A 27,844-nucleotide genomic window follows, 5' to 3' on the forward strand; every position below is an offset into this window, starting at 1 on the left:
TTTCAGAGTAGCTTCTTTTAGCAACTCTGATCTCCTTTGTCAGTCTGTTTCTGGCCTGGTTATACAAGATTTTATCCCCACTTCTGTAAGCATCCTCTTTGGCATGACGAAGCTGTTTGAGTTTCCCAGTAAACCATGGTTTATCATTAGTGAATGATAAGAATGTCCTGGTAGGAATGCATGTATCCTCACAGAAACTGATATATGATGTTACAGTATCTGTGAGCTCATCCAGATCGGTGGCTGCAGCTTCAAAAACAGTCCAATCAGTGCAATCGAAGCAGGCCTGTAGATCCTGCTCTGCTTCGTTGGTCCATCTTTTTACAGTCCTTATTACAGGTTTAGCTGATTTCAGTTTCTGCCTGTAGGTCGGTATAAGATGAACCAAACAATGATCAGAGAGCCCCAAAGCTGCCCGTGGGACGGAGTGATACGCATTCTTTATCGTGGTGTAACAGTGGTCCAATATATTACTGTCTCTGGTAGGACATGTAACATGCTGTCTGTATTTTGGCAGTTCACGGGAGAGATTTGCTTTGTTAAAATCCCCAAGAATGATTAAAAGAGAGTCTGGGTACCTTTGTTCCATTTCAGCTATATGTTCAGCCAGCTGTTGTATCGCCGCGCTCACACACGCGTCTGGAGGAATGTAAACATTCGCGAGAATGAATGAGGAAAACTCCCGCGGCGAGTAGAAAGGTTTACAGTTTATGAAATGTGCCTCTAAATTAGGAGAGCACATCTTCTTCAGTGTTGTTACATCTGAACACCAACTTTCGTTAATGTAGAAACACAATCCACCACCTCTCGTTTTCCCCGTTAGTTCCGCGATGCGATCCGCTCGGAACAGCTGAAAGCCCGGCAGATGTAGTGCGTTGTCCGGTATGGCTTCACTCAGCCAGGTTTCAGTGAAGCACAGAGCAGCGGAGTTTAAAAAATCCTTGTTAGTGCGGGTGAGGAGAAGAAGTTCGTCCATTTTGTTAGGAAGAGATCGGAGATTCGCAAGATGAATACTGGGGAGTGCAGTGCGGAGGCCGCGCTCGCGGAGTTTAACCAGCGCGCCAGCGCGCTTCCCGCGTTTGCGTCTGACCGCGCGTTTGAACAACACCGCTGCCCCTCCGACGAGAATGTCCAGTAAAACGTCTGAGTAATCAAAATCTGTAAAAAAGTTGTCTGGTGTGTGTTTCCTAATGTCCAGTAGTTCGTCTTTGGTGAAACTGATAGGAAAAGAATGACTAAACGCAGAACAAACCAACAAAAACAACACAATAACTGGAGAGCTCCACACCGAGGCAGCCATCCGCGGCGCCATCTTGGATCACTTAGTATTTGGTTTAAGATTAAGAAAATAACAGTACCACAGTAATTACATATCTGCCAAATGGGAAATAAATACCAGAGTCATTAGTTTGTTCATTAAACTGCTTTTAATGAAATGCTGTAAAAAAAAAAAAAAAGTAACGAGAGAGGACCAAACATGGATTCAAAAAAGATTCTGTTTTCAGTAAACTGCTTAGCCTAGAATGACAAAAAAAAAGCTTTTGTAACAAAAAAATGTTACCTACAGGTCACTGTAGGTAGGATCACTGCAAATAACATTTAACAAGGAAATATAAACATCCTCTTTGTGAACATACAGTAGCAAACCAAATTTTCTCTAACATTATTTATTTAGGCAAAAAGGCAAAAGTGAACCCTTTATTTTCATTGCTAGCACTTTTTTTTTTTCGTCCCCCACAATGTGTTCTCTGCACTTCTCCGCGAACTCGGCTAGCTTCCCTGGGGTGAAGCTTATGCTGTTGAACTGGACCCTGTCCGCAAAGTACAGCTCCGCGATAGGGGCGAGCTGAGCCACTGCATTCCGAGAGACACCTTCTTTTCTGAAGGCTTTGGTCATGGTTGCTCCACGTCGCGTTAGCTTCAAAAGCCTTTTGTATCGATGTATAACATCACGAACATTGTTGGCTGAAAAACAATCAAAACAAACAAAAATGAATACCTCAATAAGAGAGATCCCCCCTAAAAAAAAAAAAATTGTTGAAAAGAGTTTAACCCATTTAACCCACTGTGAAAGAAATTTCATATTTAATATGTGTGTGACCATCATATGACAGTAAAAGAGCACACACAATAGTTATTCTAATATGGAATGGTAAAAAGTTCTGGTACGTTAGCCTCCACTCAAGGATAAAATATGAGGAACAAGTCTAAGAAGTCTAAGTTTACACGACAACAGTGTTTTGGGTGCCTGAAAACACAAACTTTTGGAAACGGGTTTCAAAGTGCAAGTTTTTGAAAACGGAAACAGTTTGTTGTTTGTAAACAACAAAAATGTGAATCTCTGAAAACGATGACGTCATGTACATGTGTATTACGTGTTCTGTCTATAGTGTTTCATTGCCATCTAATGGCCTGGCAGCAGAATACAGCATCTTTAATCGTTTTCGCAGACCTGTGTGAATGGAGATCGCTTTGACAATGGTGTTGTCTGTATGCGAAAAAAAAAAAAAAAAAAAAAAGTATCCACTTTAAGCATATCGTTGTCGTGTAAACATACCCTAGAATGCTCCATCATTGACCTAGAAAGATAACATTCTGGGAGTCAAGACTATAAAGGAGGAAGGATGCCCTCCCCTCACTGTCACACTCTGCAGACACTGTGTGACTGTACGACTGCTGGCCTTTTATTGCAAGAAAATAAACCTCATCAAAGACATATATAGTATATTTGTCTCTTATTCAGAATTGATTATTGTTTATTTGCAACAACACCACCTTCAAATAATTTGACATGGATATTTTTCTTAAGTTTGTTTGGTTTATTTTTCCAGATAAAGTTAAAAAGTATATTATCCATTTGTAAACATATTTTTAGGGGGACTAAGCTAAGAAAAAAGTACTCAGCTGTTGAGACCTGATTAAAACTCCTCCATGTATAGAAAGATGTTTGAATATTGTTCTGAGAGGTAAAGCTGTGATAGGTTTTCTTCATGACTTGATAAATATTTGATTGAGTACTTGTCTCCTGGATATTTTATACTGCCATTGTTTAATTAGTTTGTTTTAATATTTTTATGACCCAAGAACTTAGTCTAATTTGCTCATTAAAGAAACTGTTTTGGAGTATGACGTTGTTCTGACAGGACAACCAGTAGCCTTCATCCAATCTGAATCAGTAGCCTTCATCCAATCTGGACTAGCAACTAGATTAAAGACTCACAAGGTTTTTCACTCGGCACTGAAAATTTTGAGGAATTATTAATATCGGTCCCACTTTATATTAGGTGTCTTTAAATGGATACTCCACTTTTTTTGGAAATAGGCTCATTTTACAGCTCCCCCAGAGTTAAACAGTTGAGTTTTACCGTTTTCGAATCCATTCATCCGAACTCCGGGTATGGCGGTACCACTTTTAGCATAGCTTAGCATAGATCATTGAATCGGACATGACCATTAGCATCTCTCTCAAAAAAATGACCAAAGAGTTTCGGAATTTTTCCTATTTAAAACTTGACTCTTCTGTAGTTACATCGTGTACTAAGACTGACGGAAAATGAAAAGTTGCAATTTTCTAGGCTGATATGGCTAGGAACTATACTCTCATTCCTGCGTAATAATCAAGAAACTTTGCATGAGTCCAGCAGGCGTAATGATATGACGCAGCGCCTGAAAATAGTCCCCAGCTCAGTAACTTCCAACGTGACCGGGACTAAGTTTGTCTAACCTATTACACCTATTTTCAGGCGCTGCGTCATATTATTACGCCTGCTGGACTCATGGTACGGCAGCAAAGTTTCTTGATTGTTACGCAGGAATGAGAGTATAGTTCCTAGCCATATCAGCCTAGAAAATCGCAATTTACATTTGCCGTCGGTCTTAGTACACGATGTAACTACAGAAGAGTCAAGTTTTAAATAGGAAAAATATCGAAACTCTTTGGTAATTTTTTTGAGAGAGATGCTAATGGTCCTGTCCGATTCAATGATCTATGCTATGCTAAGCTAAAAGTGGTACCGCCAGACCCGGAGTGCGGATGAATGGATTAGAAAACGGTAAAACTCAACTCCTTAACTCTGGGGGAGTTGTAAAATGAGCCTATTTCCAAAAAAAGTGGAGTATCCCTTTAACTAAGTACTTAAAAAATATTAATTGTTAGGTACAATGTACTTACTGTGTTTATGTTGCATTGTTAAACACTTTTGCTGCTATTGAGGTGGGACACGGGTAATATATATATATATAATGTATATATGAATATAATATATATGTGTATTGTCATATGCTATTTTGTTTGTTTAAAATGGTTATTACAGTACTTGTCAGTGTAATACTGTGTAACCTAGAGAGTTTATTCACTCTGAACATATTTGGAACAAAATTATTTGATGGTTTACTAAATTATTTAAATTACTGTCTTTTCGCACACAAATATATCACGACTAATGTAAATGACTCAAGTCCTGGAATGTATCACATCACTCCTGCATCCTTTTTGAAGCTTGGAAGCTCCACCCCCCTTAATTTTAATTGCATGGAAATCAGCTTCCAGTAAGTGAAACAACTATCTCTATAAAAACTTTGTGTGAGCTGTGTTTACCTCGTTTTATCTTGTCATATTCATTCTTGTCCTTCCTCTTGTTCTTCTTATGTTTCTTGCTTTTGTTTTCTTTTGTTTTTCTTGTTTTTGCTTTTTTTGACGAGTCCCTTCTGAACTTGAACTTGAAGAGGAGTCATCACAAGATTCTTCTGTGACTGATGATTCTACATCAGTTGATGTGTTCCCATCACTAGATAGGTCAACACCGCCAGTATCTTCATGTGCCACTGATGTTTTAGGAATTAGATCATCTGAAGGAGGAAATATAACAAATATTGCATCAAAATCAATACAAATGCAATATGCATTTTCGAGTTCCTTTTCCATTGTATGATACATAAAAGGAAATTCAGGTGCACTATCTGAAACAGTGCTCAAAATAAATTTTAAGAATACAAATATGGAAACCACACATCTAAAATATATAATCTATACAATCCAATGTATATATTAGTGTAAAGATTATACAATGAATGTTGAGCCGTTACTTTGCTGTGCTGAAAGCTCCACTACTTGCTGCCGAAGCTCACTGTTCAGGGCTTCCAACTCATTCACTTTATTTTGTAATACTTCCACCTTGTTCTGCCACATCAGTATTTCTTGTTTTATTGGCTTCATTGTATTCACTGGAGCTAAAACAACAACAAAAACACAGTGATAACACATTTATGTAGTTTACAGAGTTAACAGCACTATAACGGAGGAGTATATAAATATATTAAGAGAAAACAGATTTCCTATACATTGAAGGGCACAAATAAAACTAAAGAAACCAGGGTAGCAAGTGTAAGAACTGCTATTTGATAAAATGATTACTGTTTGACAAATGACTTACCTTCACATTCATCCTCTAGACTTTCTACGATGCGTTTTTTACGGGTGTTGTAATGTGACATCTAATAATCAAAAAATAAATACATTAATAAATCATGTCACATACAGTAGCATGCATCCAATCAATGTACCAATGTTCAGGGTAAGACCAGGCCAATTGCATAAACAGTCTTTATGGTAAGAACTAGTCTGACCAACTAGCAGTCAGCCAAGGGCTCTTACTTCGGTCTTAGATTTGACCCAAATTTTTATGCATTGACTTAAAATAGTTATAACAAGTCTTAAAAAAAAAATAGATGACTAACTTTTAATAACTAAGCAGTTTGTGCAACAGGCCCCAGTCTTCCTGACTAATGACTAAATGACAAAGTTTATTTTTAACACTTTATCATTGTTATATTTCTGATATACTTGTATGCAAAAAAAAAAAGAAAAAAAAAAGATTTATGCTTTTAGGCATACAAACTAGTTTACTTCAAGTGATTACAACATATAACACAAATATGTTCTGTTTTATAGAAACAAATAAAGCCGATCACTTTACACTAAATGACATTGTAAGTCAAAAACTAAATAAAATACCTTTTTTCCACAGTTGTTAAGACGTCTGGAGCGTTACAGCGTTCGATCACACCGTGCGGGAGTTCAATTCAAATGGCTTTTCTGCCGTTAAGGAAGATCTATACACTGATTTCACGCAGCCGTTATTTTGAAATCGAAAGCGAGGCTCCGGTGGGAAGAAAACCGGAAGTGTCGCCTTTAATCACAGGACAGTCGTGAATGCGATGGCGTATTGTTGTGTTTAATGATGTTGTGTCAATTCTAAAAATGTACATACATTTCTTTCATACTTTAGACTATATACAGTGAAATTCATTTATAAATAAAATATTTTTTTTATATATAATTCAGAATTTAAAAAAAGAAGCAGAAATGAACTATATACATATCCTATATTGGATATTTAAATCCAATAGTGTAAATCGCGGCAGCAGCTTCAGGTTGGTAGTCCAAGGCATTGTTGTTTATCTTTACTTCCGGGGTTCTTCCCACCGGAGCCTCACTTTCGATTTCAAAATGGCGGCTGCGTGAAATCAGCGTATTGGGCGGTAAAACATTTTAAGTAGTGTTCCTCAAGAGGGCGTTTGGCTGCAAAGAGAGTCGAATAATCTATTCGAGTCTGTTTTATATAACACTAAAATGTATAATCTTTTATAAACACTCACAATTTTATTTTCATTTATCAGACATACAAATGAAAATCTGCCCCAGTAATCTTTAAAACATGATTAAATCAAAATTGTTTGAGTAATCGGAAATGACTGTGTGACGACAGCGCTGAGAAATGTACCAGTTACCTTGTGACATCGCCGTAGGTGCAGTCGGGACAGGAAAAAATACTAAATAATAACACAAATAAACCTTATTACAATTAAATAATTAAATATTATAAAAACAAACACCATAAAGTTTATTATTTTATTTAAAATAATATTTATTCCCAAAACAACTGGGCCGTCAAGTCCCGCCCATTTCCGGATTTGTCTGTTCGAAATCGCGCCATCAGAGCTCAATATATATTTTTAAAACATCTGAATTTGATACAATTCAGGTTATGAAGTTCGGGTTGGAGGGAAGAAATCAAACTTAGAAGGTAACATAAGTAAAAAGAATAGATGGACATTTAATCAACTGTATAGATGAGCACTTTATTAAGAGCACTCATTGAGAAAGTTTATGTGAGTGAAACGAACAAGTCACGTCTGAAATTAATAAAGTGGATGCAAAGAAAAAGATTACTCCATGGTAGAATGAAATGCAGGCGATGCAAGAAACGCATGAAAATGGTGACCTCTTCTTGTAAAGATGGTTACATCTGGTAAGTATCTGATTATGTACTTATTTATAGAAATATCAGGCATGTAAACCAGCTGAGAAATATGTGTTTATTGAAGATAATAACGGAAAAAAATAAAGTTTCCGTTCACATAAGCATGATTAATGCACAAAATTATATACTGTACAAATTATATACTGCATTACACTTTAGCTAATATTTTTTCTTTGCTACTTTTACAAAGTGTCACCCTCTTATAGTCCGTAACTACCAGAAATCATCCAATAAAATGCAAATATTTTTTTTAATTAAAATTTGTTAGTTTTAAAATATTGCTGGCCCACTTTGGCTGAGTGTGTTAGATAAAGTGGGCCGGTGGGATTCAGGAAAAATGGGTGACCTTTAACCTTCAGTAATGATACTCAAATTCATTAAATAAATGGACATTCACTGGTTATTTTATATTTGACATGTATAATCTACTTTTTAGAAAATTGAAGTGAGTGTGCATTACCTCCATTCACCCCTAAGGGGAAGATTAAAATACTTTTATTTTTCTACATACAAATTGACAGACATTGATCCAGAATTTAACAATATGACAATTCCAGAAAAGGTGGGATAATGTTTCTGGTTAATTTATACAGAATTCACATTCATTGGTCATTTAAACTAAAAGTCCATGATGATGACACTAACAGAACATAATGGTGACAATGACAAGGTAGTTATCGAGCACCACAGGGCTTCTCAAACTTAAGTCAAAATAAATGAAATGAGATTATCTTGGTATCACACACATACATATATTTATTATATATTTTTTGTAAGGTTTCTTAAAATGTCTCGGAGACATTCCCACAGTTCTTCTGGATTTAGTTTGTCTCAGTTTTTTCTGTTTCTTCATGTAATCACAGACGGACTCGATGATGGTGAGATCAGATCATACCGGCTGTTGTCAGATTCCTTGTGCATACACAAATCTCACTGGATTATTAATTTATAAATATGATTATTTAAATTAATGACAAAATTAATGTTAGGAAATGTAAACTGATATTTCCCACTGACACACTACAGCAAAAATGATTAAAAAATAACTGGCTTAAAAGTTTTTTTGTTTTTTTTAAATGCTACCGTGTTTAAGAATGTTTTTTATATGATGAATATTTCTTATTTACAGGCAGTGCAAGAAGTCATGTGGACGACACAGAAAAAGCATTAGGACCAAGTCCATTTTTTCCCATTCCCATGCAAGCCTTTTTAGTTGGATGAAGTATATACACAGGTAAGTTTATATTGTCTGTGATCTCTAGTGCCTTTTCATCCATAACAGTCTGCACGTTACATTTTTGATTCTGTCCTTTTACAATAATATTGCATGGCATTATGTCTAGATTTTCACAGGGTCTCCATATGCGACAGGTGGATATGATGCTAGATAACATCTCAAATAGTAGTGCGACTCTGTCCAAGATGTCCATGAAATTGCGAAGTGTATGTGTGAGAAGTATGCGGAGGCTCAGGAAAAAAAGAGGACAAAAAGTTGGTGGGCTCAATATATGTGTACACATTGACGAAAGCAAGTTTCGCCACAGACGAAAAGTAAGCCTTGACCTAAAAAAACATTTATTCTCTTCACATGTGGAAGTGTACACTGTAAAAAATAAAATCTTATTAAAACGGTCAATGACAGTCAGCTACGGCTCCCAAACAAAAACCGTAAAAATAAAGTAAAATATCCTAATTTAAGCATTTTATAGAAACTTTCCTTAAATGTTTTACAGAAAAACACTGTTATTTTCCTAAATTATTACAATAAAAAAAGACTGTCAGCAATCACTGTCACATGACTGTTAGCAATGCTGCCATACAAAAAACGTAAAATTAATGTCAAATTTCCTCATTTAAATAAGTGCAAAAGACTTTTACAGAAATATTCATGAAACTTTTTAACAGAAACAGTTTTTTCACATATATTTCCTGAATTTTTACACAAAAAAAAAAAAACATTCACTATAAAAAGTGAATCTCTTGCAGTGAACTACATGCATGATTTACTGTGACTATACATCACTGCATCAGAAACTACACAGTTACTGTCTGTTAAATAAAGTAACACATAGACTAACCTCAGTGTTTCTCTGCTCATCCTGAACTGAAGCTCAGGCTCTACTCTTCAACACAATGGTGACACACAAAACAGATGATACAGAAACACTTTACATCCCAACAGAACATTAAACACTACCAGATCTCAGGATCTCAGCATCTTCACTTATTACAATCCAGACTTTATTTATTTCATACTAACATTCTTATTGAGAATTAACAGAGTTGATGTTTTATTGAAAATAATAAAGTTTGTACATATATACATATTTAATATGTTAAGGCAATGAATCCAAGAGAAACTCAGATCAGATGATGTTGGTCACTTTCAGTGATGATAGTCAACATGTAAAGGCCTGATTTACTGATACAACCTGAAGTCTAATATCTGATTAAGTCATTAAATAATAGTTGTTAATTTTGCATGCCAACACTGGTGCAGATAATCCTGCAGTGCTGTGATACTCAGATTTTATGAAGTCATTATACAGAAAATGTTCTGACAGGATCATAGACTCACTCAGACATCAAGAATCAGCGTATAAATCGCAACAATGGTGACAATGAGAAGAAAAATTCTGATAAACTCTGAACTAGTCACAATACAAACTACTAAAGTCACAAAAAGGCTTTGTTGATTTGTTGACATACGCTGATTCTTGATGTCTCTATACTCCTAAAAATAAAAACCTCAAAACATTTTCTCTATAATATATATATATATATATATATATATATATATATATATATATTTAATTTCAGAATATCAGATTGTTATAATACTGATGCCACAATATTACAAGGGTCATGTGAAAAGTTATGACATGGATCATACACTTTGTATAAAACTAAAGTCTCTCTATATATTATGTAACCTCAGATAATATATTCAGAGATTTGACTCAAACTTATATCAGTGAATCAGATCACCACATGATGATTATAACATCTTCAATAAGTGACTAACATCTGATGAGATTTTCACCTGCATTTATTACCATAACAAATGTGATTCAAAAACACAGTTTAAACAGCAGTGAAAACAAATGTTTAAAACTCAAGGGTCATGAGCCTAGCTAAGGCAAACACTGATCTCAATCATGGTGACATCAAATTTGTGACAAGTTTTTTGCACTTTATTTAAATTAGCATATGTTACTTTAATTTTATGGTTTTTGTTTGGCAGCTGCAGCTGCCAGTCATTTGACCCTGTTTTTACGATTTTCTTTTTGCAATGAAGGTATTTGATCATAATAATTCAGGAAATACTTGTGAAATAACAGTGTTTTTTCGGTTTATTTAAATTAGTTGTTTTTTTTCTAAAAAATGTGAATTACTGGAATTTGTCATTAATGTCACAATACCTAAAATAAGAGCTGAATTTAAAATGAAAGAAAATGATCATCAAAAAAATCAGTTATTTTCTGTAAAATTATGATTTTTTTACAGTGTAGACAAGACACAATATTGTTACATTGTTCGGTTACACTTTAGATTACAGCGTGCAAAGTACTGTGTAATTAAAACAAATTTAGTTTAACTTTTGGTAATTATAGCGTACCTATAAGTACTTACATGTAAGTATAAGGGAACAAAATGTAATAAAGTGGTCACAACCACGAGAATTAATTATACTGTAAGTATTTTAGAACTAAGGGGTACTTACTCTACTATTATGATACAACAACCCTATGTTTGGGAGAAATTTATCAAGAACATACACTGCGTATCTTTTTGTAATAATAGTGTACCAATACATTTAAAAAATTACAGGGTACATATCTGTGCAATTATAGTTTTTTTTTTTTTTTTTTTTTAGCAAAAGTATTACAATTTAGTTTTAAATACTGGGGAAATACTCTTGTTCCATGTAGTTACAGGGTAAGTGTGACATTGTGGGCTTTAAATTAAAGTGGTGCTTGTTACCCTCTTTTTCCATGAAGTTACAGGGCAAGAACAATAAAAATACATGCACAATCTAATATCACTGACTGGGAAACCTTTATTTGAAAAACAACTTAATTCAAAACAGATTCACAACACTTCTTATTCATTTAAAATGCAGTAGGGGAGAGGCGGGACGATTGAAACGCGGGACGGATGAAACACTGAGATTTTCTTGAAAACCACTCACGTCATGTACGTCAAATTTCGTTAGCACGTACAGCACGCAATGCCTAACATACTCGCGAAAACATTTCTTCTTTACGTCGTGTCGTTTTGGAGTTAAAGCCGCAAAGCTGTTTTTGAATGCGGTGAGTGAATTCTTTCGTGCGGTACTTTTTTTTGACTGACAAGTTGGATTTATTGTTTCATGTGCCATTGTAATGATAATACAGCAGGTGTGTTAGTACTGCAACACACCCTTAAGTGGGCAATATCAGAGTTTTTTAGTTTAAGAGCAAAAGAGGTTTAAATGACAGGATGCGCTGTCGGGACGGTTGAAACAGTGTTTCAACCGTCCCGACCGCGCGTCCTGCCCGTTAAACCTGGTCATAGCCTATACTGTTCATAGATTCATATACTGTTTCTAGACTTGTGTTTCTTTTAATGCAAATTAATTTTCAATTACGCAACACATGCTATCTCTGTAATAATCATCAATTGTCCAATCTTCAATAAATTTCATTTAGCGTCGTCTGGTTGACCTCGTTTCCTTCATAATAACAGGCTATTCAACTAGCAAACACTCAATATGACTCAAGGAAGAAATGTAAGAAAATTTATTGTAAACTGATTTGTCTGTCTTCGTCAAAATAGCCTGTTAGAAAGATTACAAAATGCGCATAGGCTTATCGCCTATTGTTTTTTGGGCGACAGAACAAAAATGGTTGATATGAACCTTTAAATGAAAATAAATTACAAAATATGTTTGAAACAATATGTACATAAGTTACTTGTCAGGTGTTGTTCACAAAAAAAAAGCATTAGATGAACGCTATAGTTGCCATTTAAACTGTCATGTTTCATCCGTCCCACCCCTGTGTTTCAACCGTCCCGCACAGGCGGGACGATTGAAACAAAGCACAACTCCCATTCAAAGTCATATTTTACTTAAATCATTGATACATGATACTAAGAGAACACATATGTGAGTTGTTAATCACAAAAAAATTAAAAATCTATCTGTAACCTTATCTTAGAAAACGAAATTTATCTGAAAAGTGTTTCAACTGTCCCGGCTCTCCCCTACACCCAGAAATACACGTGCAATAAATATGCGCGTGCATGAGAGTTGAGATCACGCTTGACGTGACGTGAGCACGTCGGAAGTCGGATGCCATCAGTTTTTTTTGTTTTTAATATTGCTCACAACAAAATACAAACAATAACAGATAATAACAATGAGAAACAAACAAGACAGGAGGAAAGAGACGCCAGTTTTCGTGTGAGTTTCACAAGCTTCACAATGTGTTTCACAACGTGCTTACATTTCCGTCAAACGTGAACTAGACTCTCATGCACACTAGGCTTGGGCGGTATTCGAATTTTGAAACCGTCAAACCGCCTCCCTATTTTACCGGGGTATACGGTATTACCGTGACTAATTAAAAATGACATAATGGGCTCAGACGGCGTCACCAAACTGTTGGCTTGTGCCTACACCGTTCAGAAACTGAATGCCAGATCGGGCAAAAAAACAACAACAAAAAAATCAAGCCCAACCCCTGCACGTTGTGTCTGAGTCAGGCCAACGGCATTAACTGTTATTATGAGCCGGAGCCCACCATTATTCAACATAATATCTGTGTATGAACGCGCCTAGAGAGAAATGCACACCATTGATTAATCAGACCAGGGCCGGCGCTCCGCACACGCACATCACGCACTGCGCGTAGGACTAGGGCACCAAGTGCTTGAGGGGGCACCAAAAAATCTGGGTCGTGAAAAATCATCACAATAGGGTACTAGTATAAATAAAAAATTAAATATGTCTAAAGCATGTTAATATTGGGTTTAAGTGGTCGTTCAATGAGGCCTATTATATGTTGATCCGACGAAAATTATGTGTGTATTTAAGTGGTCCAGTGGTAGAATTTTTGCCAAGCGTGTCAGAGGTTCTGAGTTCTAATCCGCACTCATCAAAACCGATTATGTTTTTTAGTGGTTGTATATCAGGCAGGGACACTTTTTGTGCTTTTTGTTTTCTAATTGTACCGGAGCGAATAGAGAGTCTCTCCACAACGGATTGAAACGCGCGTCTGAGTGAAGGCTGTGCGCGAGCCAGAAACAAACATAGTATCCGCGCCACTGATCGCTCGGCAACGAGCACTTTGATCAGTTGATTTAAAAAAACAACACATTTCAGCGCTAGATCGACTCTTATTTAAAAAACGAATGAAATGAATGCTCTGCTGGTTAACTGGAGATGTTTTGTTTGTTTGTATTGGTACATTCGTGCCGCGAGATGTTTCAAAAGTGGTGGGGACATGTCCTACCCGCAAATTACGCCTATGCGTATGCATGTCCAGGGGCGTCGCTATAGTAGTGCAAAAGATCCGGGGCTTTAGCCCTGCATGGCTAAAATCTTTTTTTTTTTTTTTTTTTTTACTTTGAAACTGCAATTAGAAGAAAAAAACCCCCCACAATCTCAGTGTTTGTATATTTTCATATTCACAGAGTTGTCAAATTATGTACAGAATTATTATATTGTGCCTGACCTTTGCACTTTTAACTTTCTGTGTTTACATTGTTCAGTTCCAAATCTGTGTTTTTAGTAATTGTGGTGGTATTTGGTATTTATAATTTTAACCTTTATATTATTTATTTCTTTTCATGTTTGGTGCCATTGTTAATGTAAAATTATTTATTTGCAGCAGTTATTTTGAAAGTAAAGAGAACCTAACTAAGAAATTCTGAATGGTTGTTATTCCCGGGGGGGGGGGGGGGGGGGGGGGGGGGGGCACCACCAAGCATTTGTGCTTAGGGCACCCAAATGGCTAGCGCCGGCCCTGAATCAGACTATATTTATTTTCGTTTTGAATGGTTTCGTTTACTGAAATTGACGATCGCATCTCCGTATGAACGCACCTAGAGAGAAATGCACATCCTGGATTAGCCTACTTAGCCTAATCAGTGAGTAGCCTATTTCTTTCGTTTTGAATTGTTTCGTTTAAAGAAATTGACGATCGCCATCTCTGTAGTGAACGCTATAGAGAGAAATGCACACCATTGATTAATCAGACTATATTTCTTTTCGTTTTGAATGGTTTCGTTTACTGAAATTGACGATCGCATCTCCGTATGAACGCGCCTAGAGAGAAATGCACATCCTGGATTAGCCTACTTAGCCTAATCAGTGAGTAGCCTATTTCTTTCGTTTTGAATTGTTTCGTTTAAAGAAATTGACGATCGCCATCTCTGTATGAACGCGCCTAGAGAGAAATGCACACCATTGATTAATCAGACTATATTTCTTTTCGTTTTGAATTGTTTCTTTTACTGAAATTGACGATCGCATCTCCGTATGAACGCACCTAGAGAGAAATGCACATCGTGGATTAGCCTACTTAGCCTAATCAGTGAGTAGCCTATTTCTTTCGTTTTGAATTGTTTCGTTTAAAGAAATTGACGATCGCCATCTCCGTATGAACGCGCCTAGAGAGAAATGCACACCATTGATTAATCAGACTATATTTCTTTTCGTTTTGAATTGTTTCTTTTAATGAAATTGACGATCGCATCTCCGTATGAACGAGAGAAATGCACATCATGGATTACTTAGCCTAATCAGTGAGTTGCCTATTTCTTTCGTTTTTAATTGTTTCGTTTAAAGAAATTTCAAGCTTTATTTATTTGTCATGTCTGTGAGGCATAGCCTTTTTTATGAGATTTCAATGCAAGTGACAGCGGCATGCTCATCATGTCATGATTATATTAAATGCAGGCGTTTGGTTGATGAAAATTTTATAAAAATTTAGATACAATTTATACAAAACGAAATTCGTTTTAAAGAGGCCTTTTACAAAACTAAATTTATTGAAGTGGTCAAATCGTCTGACACCCGATGCATCCCATCTTATTTGTGCTGTTCACTTTTCATAATCAACAAAGATGGAAAAAATAACATTATAATATTTTAACAAATACGAAACTTAATGCGCTTATGTATCCTGGCAGCAGTGAGTGGGCGGTTGTTTCGGAGATGCGACGTTAGAGGTGTTTACATCTCTCGCGGTATTGCCTCGTCAGTATTTACCGCCTCTCCCTTCTCATTTGGTTGGAACCAGAAATATTGCCAAACTGCAACCACACATAAGCATTTTTTAGGCAATAAATAAATTATATATATATTATAGGCTATATAAGTGCCGGTAATGACGGTATTGAAACTGATACCGGTGCTATTTTAAGATCCCGCGGTATCCGATATTACCGTAATACCGCCCAACCCTAATGCACACACTGGTGACAGTTTGTAGGAAGCGAAAAGTAAATTATGTAAAACATTTCTGGGTGTACTGCATTTTCTTTTAATATTTAATACAGAATAGCAAAATACATGGAATTCCTTCTTAAGATTCATCAGTGGAAAGATTGAAAAAGGGGAAGAGGAACAAGAGGAGGAAGACGCCAAGCAAGAAAAATAAACAAAGGGCAAAACATGCTTCTCTCTGTATTTGAAATAAAAATGTTATTTAAAAAAAATGTTTTAGATGAATAAGAAGTGTTGCAAGTCTGTTTTGAAATGTTGTTTTTCAAACAAAGGTTTCTGAATCAGTGATATTAGACTGTGTATGTATTTTTATTGTACTTAGTCTGTAACTACTGTACATGGAACAAGAGGTTAACAAGCACCACTTACCCTGTAACTACATGGAACAAGAGTATTTCCCCAGTATTAAAAAAAAAATGCAATAGTTTTAGTTTTACTTCCCTTGAAACATGTAAGCCAAATCTAAAACATCTGCACTTTTGCACTTTTACATCTGCGCTTTTTATCAACAACAAAAACAACAACAAAAAAAGTATAAATGCACAGACATGTACCCTGTAATTTTTAAATAGCCTTTATGTATTGGTACACTATTATTTAAAAAAAAGTATGCATTGTATGTTCTCGCTAAATTGCTTCCAAATATAATAGTAGAAAAAGTACCCCTTAGTTCGATAATACTTACAGTATAATAATTTTTTCATTCTCCATGTTGTTACCCCTTTATTCCACAAACTTTACATATTGTTTTCTTATATTTACATGTATGTACTTTATAGGTACACTATTATTACAGATAGTAATTAAACTATACATTTTCAGGTCATCTGATATGCCTACTACTAATCCAAAATGTAATTTACAGTATCTTACGTAGTACTTTCTGGGCTGTAATCTAAAGCATTAAACGTAAGATACTGTAAATTGCATTTTGGATTAGTAGTAGGCCTATCAGCTGACCTGAAAATAGTTATTTTGAGGCTAGTGCTTTTGACTTTTAGAAAACAGGAGTGTCTGACATTAATTTCTTTAATTCTTTTTTCAGTATGCCAGAGGGCGTTATGGAGGTGCATGGAGAAGGAAAAGCTGGGTATTCGGAATGGTTGAGATTTTGCCTTCCCGAAAACCAGTGTTGCGGTTGGTGGACAAAAGGGACAAGACGACCCTTTTACCAATAATAGAGAAGCATGTGAAAAGAGGCAGCATCATTCATAGTGATGAGTGGCGTGCATACTCAACACTTTCAGAGAGAGGATACCAACACCACACAGTGAACCATAGCATTAATTTTGTCAATCCATTGACAGGGGTACACACACAAACCATTGAAAGAGCATGGGCAAACTTCAAGACGGAAGTGTGGAGGTTGCGTGCAAACCGGTCAGAGAAGGCTCTCAAAAAACATCTAATATATATAGAATGGACTTATTGGTTAGGCAGGAGACACAGACAGTGAATTCTCGGAAAGCTTTTGCATGATATCAGTCAGTTCTATCACTGACTAAATGTTTTTCTTTCTTATTTTGTTGTTGCTTAAATTCATGTTTATAACCCTAAAAAGGTTTTATGTTAACTTGGTAATACAAAAATGTCATGTTTTTTTTATTTTTTTATTTTTTATTTACAGCATTTCATTAAAAGCAGTTTAATGAACAAACTAATGACTCTGGTATTTATTTCCCATTTGGCAGATATGTAATTTTACTGTGGTACTGTTATTTTCTTAATCTTAAACCAAATACTCATCAGTGTCGGTACTTACTATCTATTGACTGTCTGCTGAAAATCAACTGACTTTAACCTGTGATGCTGGCCTGTAAGAGTCATTCAACAGCATTTCTTAGATTTTCACTTCATTTTGATGGGCCAAATGTGGCAACAGATGAATATATGAATTTACCTCAAAGTAAAATGACAGTTTACTGAAAGGTTATTTATATGCAACAAACAGTTAGTAGAGCACTTCTGAAAATCCTTGCGAAAGCAAAATATCAAGTGTAACTAACCAGATATATACTTAAGGTTCATTTGAAATGATGTTGTGTTGCTACTTAAAGACAACTGCATGTTAACTGAAAGTCTGTTGATACATTGGTTAATAGCTACATGCTGACTACTTAAAAGCTCTTGCTTTGCTGTACTTTAAAGTACTAAGAACCTGTTGAGGATTTGTTGCATGTCTGCAAATACGCTGTTGAACATCTACAATCTAAAATGTATATGCAACAAACAGTTAGTAGAGCACTTCTGAAAATCCTTGCGAAAGCAAAAGATCAAGTATAACTAAGCAGATTTATACTTGAGGTTCATTTGAAATGATGTTGTGTTGCTACTTATAGACAACTGCATGTTAACTGAAAGTCTGTTGATACATTGGTGAATATCTACATGGTGACTATTTAAAGTACTATTGAGAACCTCTTGAGGATTTGTTGCATATCTACAAATACGCTGTTGAACATCTACAACCTAAATTGATAACACATTGGTAACACTTTACTGACAGAATGTTTAATAGCAGTTTACATGTTACATACAGTGTAATGATTGCTACAAACATTTAATAGACAATCTACAGATACTAATCTGATGAGAGTAAGTAGATAAGTACTTGTGAAGTAAGTTATAGTCAGCAGACTATCAATAGACTATCTAAAGGGGGACCATCAAAATAAAGTGTTACCGATAAGTTACCTTACAGTCTTCAGGAGAGGTGGATGGCTCAAGGTTCTCAGTACAAAACAGCACATCAAGTCACCTTTCCTCCATTCTCATTCTTCTGTGATTTCATCTGCAGAGAGGCTCGAACACGCAACAATCCAAGTTTTGCTCTGTCTTCAGGAATCCATAGTGTGTTGAAACCAGAGCAGCAATTCAAAGACGGAAGTGTCAGCAGCAACTGTGAGTCAGACACGCAGCTCAAACTATGAGTTGGATGATGTGGATAAGATCTGCCCGATTCATAAGAAGCCCCACCCTCTCAATCGTTGCAGAGGTTTTAGGATCAAACCTCTGGATGAGCGCAAGACTTTTCTAAAGGAGAAAGGTGTTTGCTACAGGTGCTGTGCAACAGCCACTCATCTGGCCAGGGACTGTAAGGCAGCTATTAAATGTAAGGAATGTGGCAGTGATGCTCATATCGCAGCGCTTCATCCAGGACCACCGCCTTCAAACTTATTTGATCATGGCGGGGAGGGAGAGATAGACACGCCTCAACCTGCTATAACTTCCAAGTGTACAGAAGTCTGTGGTTACGGTGAATGTTCACGATCATGCTCTAAGATTTGCCTGGCTAAGGTTTACCCAGAAGGCCACCCAGAAGGAGCAATCAAGCTTTATGTGATCCTGGATGACCAGAGCAATAGATCGCTCGCTAGAACCAAGTTCTTCAACTTGCTGCATGTCAAAGGAGAGAAGTCAACATATACTCTACGTACCTGTGCAGGTGTGACAGAGACCGTGGGAAGAAGAGCTACTGGTTTCATTATAGAGTCTTTAGATGGAGTAATGAAGGTGAAATTGCCAACGTTGATCGAATGCAACAATATGCCAGACGACAGGGCCGAGATACCAACACCTGATGCAGCACGTTGGCACACTCACCTAAAGCCCATTGCTCATTGCATTCCTCCTTTGGATCCAGAAGCCCAAATTCTTCTTCTTTTGGGTCGTGACATCCTTCAGGTTCATAAAGTACGGGAGCAACGTAATGGTTCTAATAACGCACCCTACGCGCAAAGACTAGACCTAGGATGGGTCGTAGTCGGAGACGTCTGCTTAGGATCCGTCCACAGGTCTGCAGCACTTAGTGCTTACCGTACCCATGTACTTGATAATGGACGTCCTTCTCTACTTCCTCCATGTCCCAACAAACTCAGCGTTAGGGAGAAGTTTGACATCAAGCCTCTGCCTGAGATATCTCTGGCGCACGGCACCTTCATCTTTGATGACTATGCCATAGGAGATACCATCTTTGAGAGGACAAAGGAGGATAATAAAGTTGGATTGTCTTTTGAAGACAGGCGCTTTTTGGACATCATGGATAAAGAGATGTTCATGGACGAGAGCAATAGTTGGGTTGCACCACTCCCATTCAGAACACCTCGCCAACGACTCCCTAATAATAGAGAACAGGTATTTACACGCCTAACCTCCCTTTTGCGCACATTGGAAAAGAAGCCTGAGATGAAGTCTCATTTTGTTACCTTCATGCAGAACGTCTTTGATCGTGACCATGCCGAAGTAGCCCCTCCTCTTCGAGAAGCCCAGGAATGTTGGTATTTACCTACCTTTGGGGTGTACCACCCACAGAAGCCCGGTCAGATCAGAGTTGTCTTTGACTCCAGCGCGCAAAAACAGGGCATCTCCTTGAACGATGTTCTTCTCTCTGGTCCTGACTTAAATAATAGCCTCTTGGGAGTCTTACTGCGTTTTAGAAGGGAGTTGGTAGCTGTAACTGCAGACATCGAACAGATGTTTCACAGCTTCATTGTGAAAGAGGAAGATAGAGACTTCCTTCGTTTTCTCTGGTTCAAAGATAATGACACCAGCAAAGAGATTATTGAATACCGCATGAGGGTGCACGTGTTCGGTAATAGTCCATCTCCTGCTGTAGCCATTTATGGTCTTCGACGAGCAGTGGCTTATGGTGAGGAGGAATATGGTTCAGACGCCAGACACTTTGTAGAGAGAGAATTCTACGTCGATGATGGACTTCTGTCAACACCCACAGCTGCGGGAACAATCGATCTGTTGACACGAACAAAGAAAATGTTGGCCACTTCAAATTTAAAACGGCACAAGTTTGCTTCTAATAGCAAGGAAGTAATGAATGCATTCCCGACCGAAGATCATGCGAAGGGACTCAAAGATCTCAACTTGGAAGTTGACCCTACTCCCATCCAACGTAGTCTCGGACTTAGCTGGGATGTGAAAGGGGACACATTCACCTTTCATGTAACCGACATTAAGAAGCCCTTTACTCGCAGAGGGATACTGGCTACTGTCAACAGTCTCTTCGACCCACTTGGGTTCGTTGCCCCTGTCATCATTGAAGGGAAATTTCTGCTACGAGAACTCTCAGGTGAGACTTGTGACTGGGATTCTCCCCTCCCTGAAGACAAGGAAGAAGCATGGAATGCATGGAGGAGATCCCTACGAGATCTCAAACAGCTGGAGATTCCTAGAACATATGTTTATACTACTCTCTCTACAGCTCTGAGGAAGGAACTTCACATTTTCTCTGATGCTTCTGTCAAAGCGATTGCAGCAGTGGCATATCTTCGTGTCATCAATGGCGAAGGAGCATGTCACACTGGGTTCGTCTTGGGGAAGGCCAAATTAGCTCCGCAAGCTGCTCATACCATTCCCAGGCTGGAACTAGGAGCTGCGGTTTTAGCTGCAGAGATAATCACAAATGAGCTGCACTTCACTCTAGATGCTGTGGAGTTTTACACGGATAGTAGAGTCGTCCTGGGGTACATCTATAACCAGACAAGACGGTTCTATGTATACGTAGCCAACAGAGTGCAGCGTATCCACAGAGTGTCAAACCCAATGCAATGGCACTATGTGTCTACTAAGCATAACCCTGCAGATCACGCCACCCGCTCCGTTCCTGCAGCTCTGTTGGGCACCACCACCTGGCTTACAGGACCTGCCTTCCTGTCGCAAATGGATCAGAATCTGTCTCTGGAGGAGAGGGAATTTGACCTCCTCGGGCCAGAGTTGGACACAGAAGTTCGTCCTCTTGCTACTAATGTATCCGATGATTTTCATCTTGAATGTCAACGATTCGAGCGATTCTCTTCTTGGAGGTCATTAGTCAGAGCCATAGCTTTTTTCATACATGTCGCCCAGACTTACAAGTCGTCTGATGATGGAGAAAGAGCCTGCAGCTCATGGCACTACTGTGCTAAGCCTCGTACAGTGAAAGAGTTGTTACAAGCAGAGGAAGTTGTAATCAAGAGCGTTCAGAGGGAAGCTTACCAAGAAGAGCTCACCTGCATCGCCAAAAGAAATGACATCCCGAGGCACAGCGCTCTGAAAAAACTGAACCCTTACGTAGATAGTAGAGGTCTTCTCAGGATAGGAGGTCGGCTTAAAAATGCAACTTTGGATCTCCAAGTGAAGTTTCCTTTGATTATTCCAGGACGCAGTCATGCTGCGAAGCTACTTGTGGAGTATTACCATGATCGAGTCAAACATCAGGGTCGTGTGTTTACTGAATCAGCTATCCGCAATGCAGGGTATTGGATTGTTGGTGTTAGGAAGCTTATCAACAGCATTGTACACAAGTGCGTCGTATGCAACAGGTAACTGAGCAGAAGATGGCGGACTTGCCCATCGATCGCCTGAGCACTGAACCTCCCTTCACGCACGTCGGTCTTGATGTTTTTGGACCTTGGACAGTTGTCGCAAGGCGCACGCGAGGAGGACAAGCTCAGAGCAAAAGATGGGCTATTCTTTTCACTTGTATGAGTATTCGTGCCATACATATTGAGCTGATTGACAGTATGGATTCATCCACCTTTATAAACGCCTTGAGAAGGTTTTTTGCTCTACGATGTCCTGCCAAACAAATCCGGTCTGACTGCGGGACCAATTTTGTAGGAGCCTGTAAAGAGCTGGAAATTGTGGTAAATGATCCTCAAGAGCCTAGTGTGAGGAAGTACCTGGGTGGAGAGGGTTGTTCATGGGTCTTCAATCCACCTCACGCATCCCACATGGGAGGAGCCTGGGAGCGGATGATAGGAGTCTCCAGGCGCATACTAGATTCCATGCTCCAACAGATCAGTCCTTCCTGCTTGACACATGAAGTGTTGTCTACCTTGATGGCAGAGGTTACAGGAATTGTCAATTCAAGACCCCTGGTTCCCATTTCCACAGACCCAGATTCACCTTTCTTGTTAACGCCAGCCATGCTCCTAACTCAAAAGGGTCATACACTCCTCCCACCTCCAGGTGACTTCAAGGAAACCAATCTCCATAGACAGCAATGGAGAAGGGTGCAACATCTTGCTAATACTTTCTGGAATAGATGGAGGCGTGAATACCTCTCAACGCTCCAAAGCCGAAGTAAATGGCAAGAGGAACGAAGAAATCTAAGAGAGGGCAATGTTGTCCTTCTTAAGGATGCTCAAAGTAAGCGCAATGAATGGCCTATGGCTCTTGTGACCAAGATTTTTCCCAGCAGTGACAAAAGAGTTTGAACTAAGAGTTGCAAGGAATGGGACAATCAAGACATTCCTCAGACCTATATCAGAAACAGTTCTGCTCATGCCAACGGAGGACTGATATTTGTGAGGTCTAATGTGAACATTCTCGAGTTATATGGTGGTATCTAAACAATACCAGGCGGGGAGTGTCATGGCACACATTTGTTTTTTATTTGTTAGCACCATCTTGTGGCAGTTTGGTGTTATAACAAAGAAATGTATTATTGTAAACTGTTTTCTTAGTGGTTAGTTTAGGTCATGTGACTCTTGGTTTAGAGGTTAACCAGGAAATAGCCGCTGTGTTCCAGTTTCTTTCCATGCGGTGGGCCAACAAGTCATCTCTCTGTTTTCTTTAAGTTTTTGTGCCTCGGAAAGGCTTTGCCTGTAAGTTTGTTATATCTTTTTTCAGTGATGGCAATTTGTTGATAATTACACTAAGAAGAAATGATTGTAGCTTTTTGATATGTGCTCAGAGAATATTTGTAAACAGCGGAAATTCATTTGTGTTTATTTTGAGAATATTTTGTAACAAGACATTTGTAATCTTTGTATATTTCAGTTTTACAAAAAAGAGAAAGAAGAGGAAAGAACAAAACAGTAAAACTTTCAGCTTTACTACTACGTCTGCCCTTTTCTGACTCCTGTTAGCTATCTGTCAGTGTTGCGTAGATGGAACACGCATCTAGGACGGAATAAACAGACTCGTTGAAGCTGGTCATGTCTCCCCTGAGGCTGTTAAGAAGTTCCACATGGCAGCAAGACGTTTCTTCATAAGATCAGTGGAGTATGCCTTGGCCAAGTTACCTCTGAATGACCAAGTGCTGCAGTATGCCAAGTTTGTGGACTTCAACGGATGTTGCTGTGGATGTTGTGCAGTACTTTGTTCAAAGGTATCCATCCTACCAGAAAAGGTGGAATAAGTTTAGGAGTTGGTATACAAGTGATGGTTCATTCTGTTTCTCTAATGTTTAGGTTCAACCATCTCCTGCCATATGACGAGCTGAGGGAACAGGACCACTTAAATGATGAATTCCTGGAGTACTAGATGATGGAAGAAAAAGACATCCCTGATGCCATCTGGAGAGATGCTGTTGTCAGAGAGAGTGCAGATGGAGAGTACCACAGGATGGATCGAATTTGGGCCTATCTCAGCACTCTGAAGAACCGCATAAGTGGAACCCTACAATTCCCAAGACTGGTAACGGTTGCACAGCTAGTGTTGATTCTGCTACATTCTGACTTTCCTGTAGCTCAGTGGTAAGAGCATTGCGTTAACAACGCAAGGTTGTGGGTTCGATCCCAGGGGATTGCACATGCCTATGTATAAATGTATAGGATAACGCAATGTAAGTCGCTTTGGATAAAAGCGTCTGCCAAATGCATAAATGTTACGCTGATGCTGAACGAACCTTCTCCGTGGTTGGACTTAACAAGACAGACACACGGAATAAACTGTCTCTTGATGGCACACTTTCATCCATTATGTCTATCAAAATGAGCGACATTGAGCCCTGCTACAAATATGAGCCCCCTGCTCAGATTATAAAAGATGCTAAGTCTGCCACAACCCGTTACAACAGGCCAAACGTCAGTGTTTAGGAGAAACCATTAGAAATTCTGACATGTTCTCATATTCAGTTTATTTGTTCCAGTTTACAAGGCACTTGTAAAGACTTTTTGTGAGCACCTATATAAATAAATGAAGGTTTTCAAGAAACTTTCCCTCTATTTTTTCCCCAGTAAAATTAGCCAAAGCAAAATTGTTATGACAGACAGGAGGGTAATGGACCATTCTAAGGGCCCAATATATAGTAATTTCCTGAATGTAGCGGATTAATTTTGAACTGTAATCAAACTGACTGGAACTACCTGTGCATTAAACGGTTTTACTGCACACCTTCCAGCCAATCAGAATCGAGTATTTAAACAGCCCATGGTATAAATATATATATACACACATTTATTTTTGTTAATAGGCTATATCTTAATTACCTAGTGATTTAATTTAATTATATTTAATTTTATATATATAATATAAAAAAAAACGTATAGGCCTATTAAATATATTTTAAAAAGGGCCTCACTGATTAACTTTGCCTGATTGGGCGCTGCTACTATTCGCTTCAGCTTGTTGAACGTAGAAGTGTGATAAAGGCATGATTGGCTATATCAGTTTGATGTGGATAAAGGCATATTCTGTACATGACTACACATGTCCTTATAAGGCCAAGAAAATATGTCGTTTTAATGACGTAAGATCTCGTTATTATGACATAATTGAGTGGGAAAATGAATATGTATGCAGTGAATGCGTCACCGTGAAACAGTATAATATAGTTATTTGCATTTGTCTTTATAAAGTCAGTGTTTACACTCTGCCATAGCCTATCCTTATTACAACCCGCTTTATTATCGTAGGGGTTATTTTCCTCAGACATGGCGTGAGTGTTTTCCAGATGGGTCTGTCTCTGCGGACTGGAAGAGATGAGGGGCGGAACAGGAAGTTGTCCAGAACACACACAAGCACACAACATGTCAGAACCAGAAGTTGTTGGCAAGATGACAGCTCGTACACTGTAAAAGTAAAGGGTGCCTGGAGGAACCTTTTGGGGTTCTTCACTTTGCCACACCGGCGGAACCGTCTGTAGATCCTCTAGGACCCTTTAAAAAGGGCCAGTTCTCTGAGGAACCACACAGGTTTCCTGAGGAACTCTTATATTAGGCACTGTGTGGAACCACTTCGGGTGCCTCCAGGAACCACATTTCATTTTTTTAAATATTTAATTTCATGTTGTTACTATGGTTACCTTTGACTTCTATTATAATAAACAAATTGAACCAAATACAAAATAAGAATTGTTTAAAAATATTTTATATTCATTTTTATACATACACCTCCATGGGGAAAAAAAAGCTAACTATAGATTCATATCAATGAATACACAAAAAAAATTGTATAATACATAAGCAACATGAATAATCAACCATTTATATACAATAGGCTATAGAAGAAAAGACATTTCAACAAAATGCATGGAAACACATATGCTCCACGAAATAAATCAATGTATTTTTTAATTTTTTATTTTGACTAATTAAAAATGTCCATCTTCAAACTTTAAAACATTTGTGTTTCAGTCCGATGGTAAGTCTGACATCACTGTTTCCAAGTCTGAAAGCTCTATCAGATGTCAAAAACAAACAAACAGTGCTAATGTGCACTCATTGTGCTGTCATATTCCTGAAAATATTCCTCACGGACAGCTTCTCGCAATGCTCACAGTCAGCCCCCCTCGAGAACTGACTGTTGGCATGCTCCACTCCCAAACAAGCAACACAAAGCTGAAGTGTGTGTCCCCACCCGTGATATAACGTGGGCAGGAAACACACAACGCTTGCTTACTCTCTTTTGTCATAATATATGTATTGCAACTTGACAGACAACAATAAATATGACAAGGACAGAATACACAGATCGCTTGCCGAAGGCACAGAAGCTGCCGCGGTCTGTTTCCAGGGGTGCTTTATAGTTTCCTGGTCGATGATGTCACCCGCCTATGACGTCTCGTCTTTCCATTGGACTGATTACACATGAGCTTCACGACGCAATCACGCAGGGCGTTCCCGCATCGCTTGATGCAGCGCGAGTTCCCTTGAAAGGGAATCAATTCCATCTAAGAGTAAAGTAGACTGTTCTTCTTGGATTATATATGGAGTGGCTTTTAACCAGATGAATTAACCCAGGCGAGATTACTTTAACCACTGTGTTAAACTCTTTTGGATGAATCAGGAAATTGTGGTAAGTCATAAAATTCTCATAAGTAAAAAGGTTACCTGAATCATCAAATAAGGAGAGAATACAGTTAATATCATTTTGGAACCACCTGGGAAAAAATAAAGATTTATTTCTGACAGTGATATCACTGTTATTCCATAATAATGTTTTGTGAGGTGAGAAACTGTGAACGTAACATAGCTTCCAAGCAAGGGGACTTTGTTGATGAAATCTGGACAAGGCGATAGGTAGACAGTAAATAATTACATTTTAGAATAAAGGAGAGACTACCGATTTGATTAAATATTTGGTTGGGGATAAAATACCAAATGAAGTTTGGATTGGCAAGACATCTCTTAAGCCAATTTATCTTAAAGATATTTATCATATCAGAAAAATCTAAAATCTCAATGCCTCCATCTGCTAAACCGGAAGCACAAGAAGAATTAAGAAGAACAAGAAAATTGGTTAATTAAATCTAAAGCGTTTGACACATATTTTCCATCTTTCAAGAACAGCGTGGTGTCGTCTGCCAACTAACATCTCGTTATTATGAGATAAGATCTCGTTATTACGACATAATTGAGTGGGAAAATGAATATGTATGCAGTGAATGCGTCACCGTGAAACAGTATAATATAGTTATTTGCATTTGTCTTTATAAAGTCAGTGTTTACACTCTGCCATAGCCTATCCTTATTACAACCCACTTTATTATCGTAGGGGTTATTTTCTTCAAACATGGCGTGAGTGTTTTCCAGATGTGTCTCTGCGGACTGGAAGAGATGAGGGGCGGAACAGGAAGTTGTCCAGACCACACACAAGCACACAACATGTCAGAACCAGATGGTGTTGGCAAGATGACAGCTCGTACACTGTAAAAATAAAAGGTGCCTGGAGGAACCTTTTGGGGTTCTTCACTTTGCCACACCGGCGGAACCGTCTGTAGATCCTCTAGGACCCTTTATATAGGGCCGGTTCTCTGAGGAACCACACAGGTTTCCTGAGGAACTCTTATATAAGGCACTGTGTGGAA

The 27,844-nt window shown here is 38.1% G+C and overlaps 1 protein-coding gene and 2 long non-coding RNA genes across 3 annotated transcripts in view; 2 read left to right on the forward strand and 1 right to left on the reverse strand.

The window, feature by feature from the left end:
• Positions 1-14,599, forward strand: part of LOC309480540 — a 188,235-nt gene extending 173,636 nt beyond the window's left edge. The window contains exon 2 of the long non-coding RNA XR_014199679.1: positions 14,525-14,599. This is a non-coding gene — a long non-coding RNA (uncharacterized lncRNA). The remainder of the gene's footprint in view (positions 1-14,524) is intronic.
• The window catches only part of LOC309480263 (uncharacterized protein), a 179,101-nt gene that overhangs the window by 48,212 nt on the left and 103,045 nt on the right, over positions 1-27,844 (reverse strand). The gene's annotated exons all lie outside the window — the stretch shown is intronic.
• Positions 6,983-8,988, forward strand: LOC309480590. The gene is made up of 3 exons (XR_014199691.1): positions 6,983-7,310; positions 8,452-8,556; positions 8,666-8,988. It is a non-coding gene; the product is annotated as an uncharacterized lncRNA (long non-coding RNA).

Source organism: Leuciscus leuciscus (assembly GCF_965113295.1).
Source record: "Leuciscus leuciscus genome assembly, chromosome: 1".
NCBI lineage: Eukaryota > Metazoa > Chordata > Actinopteri > Cypriniformes > Leuciscidae > Leuciscus > Leuciscus leuciscus.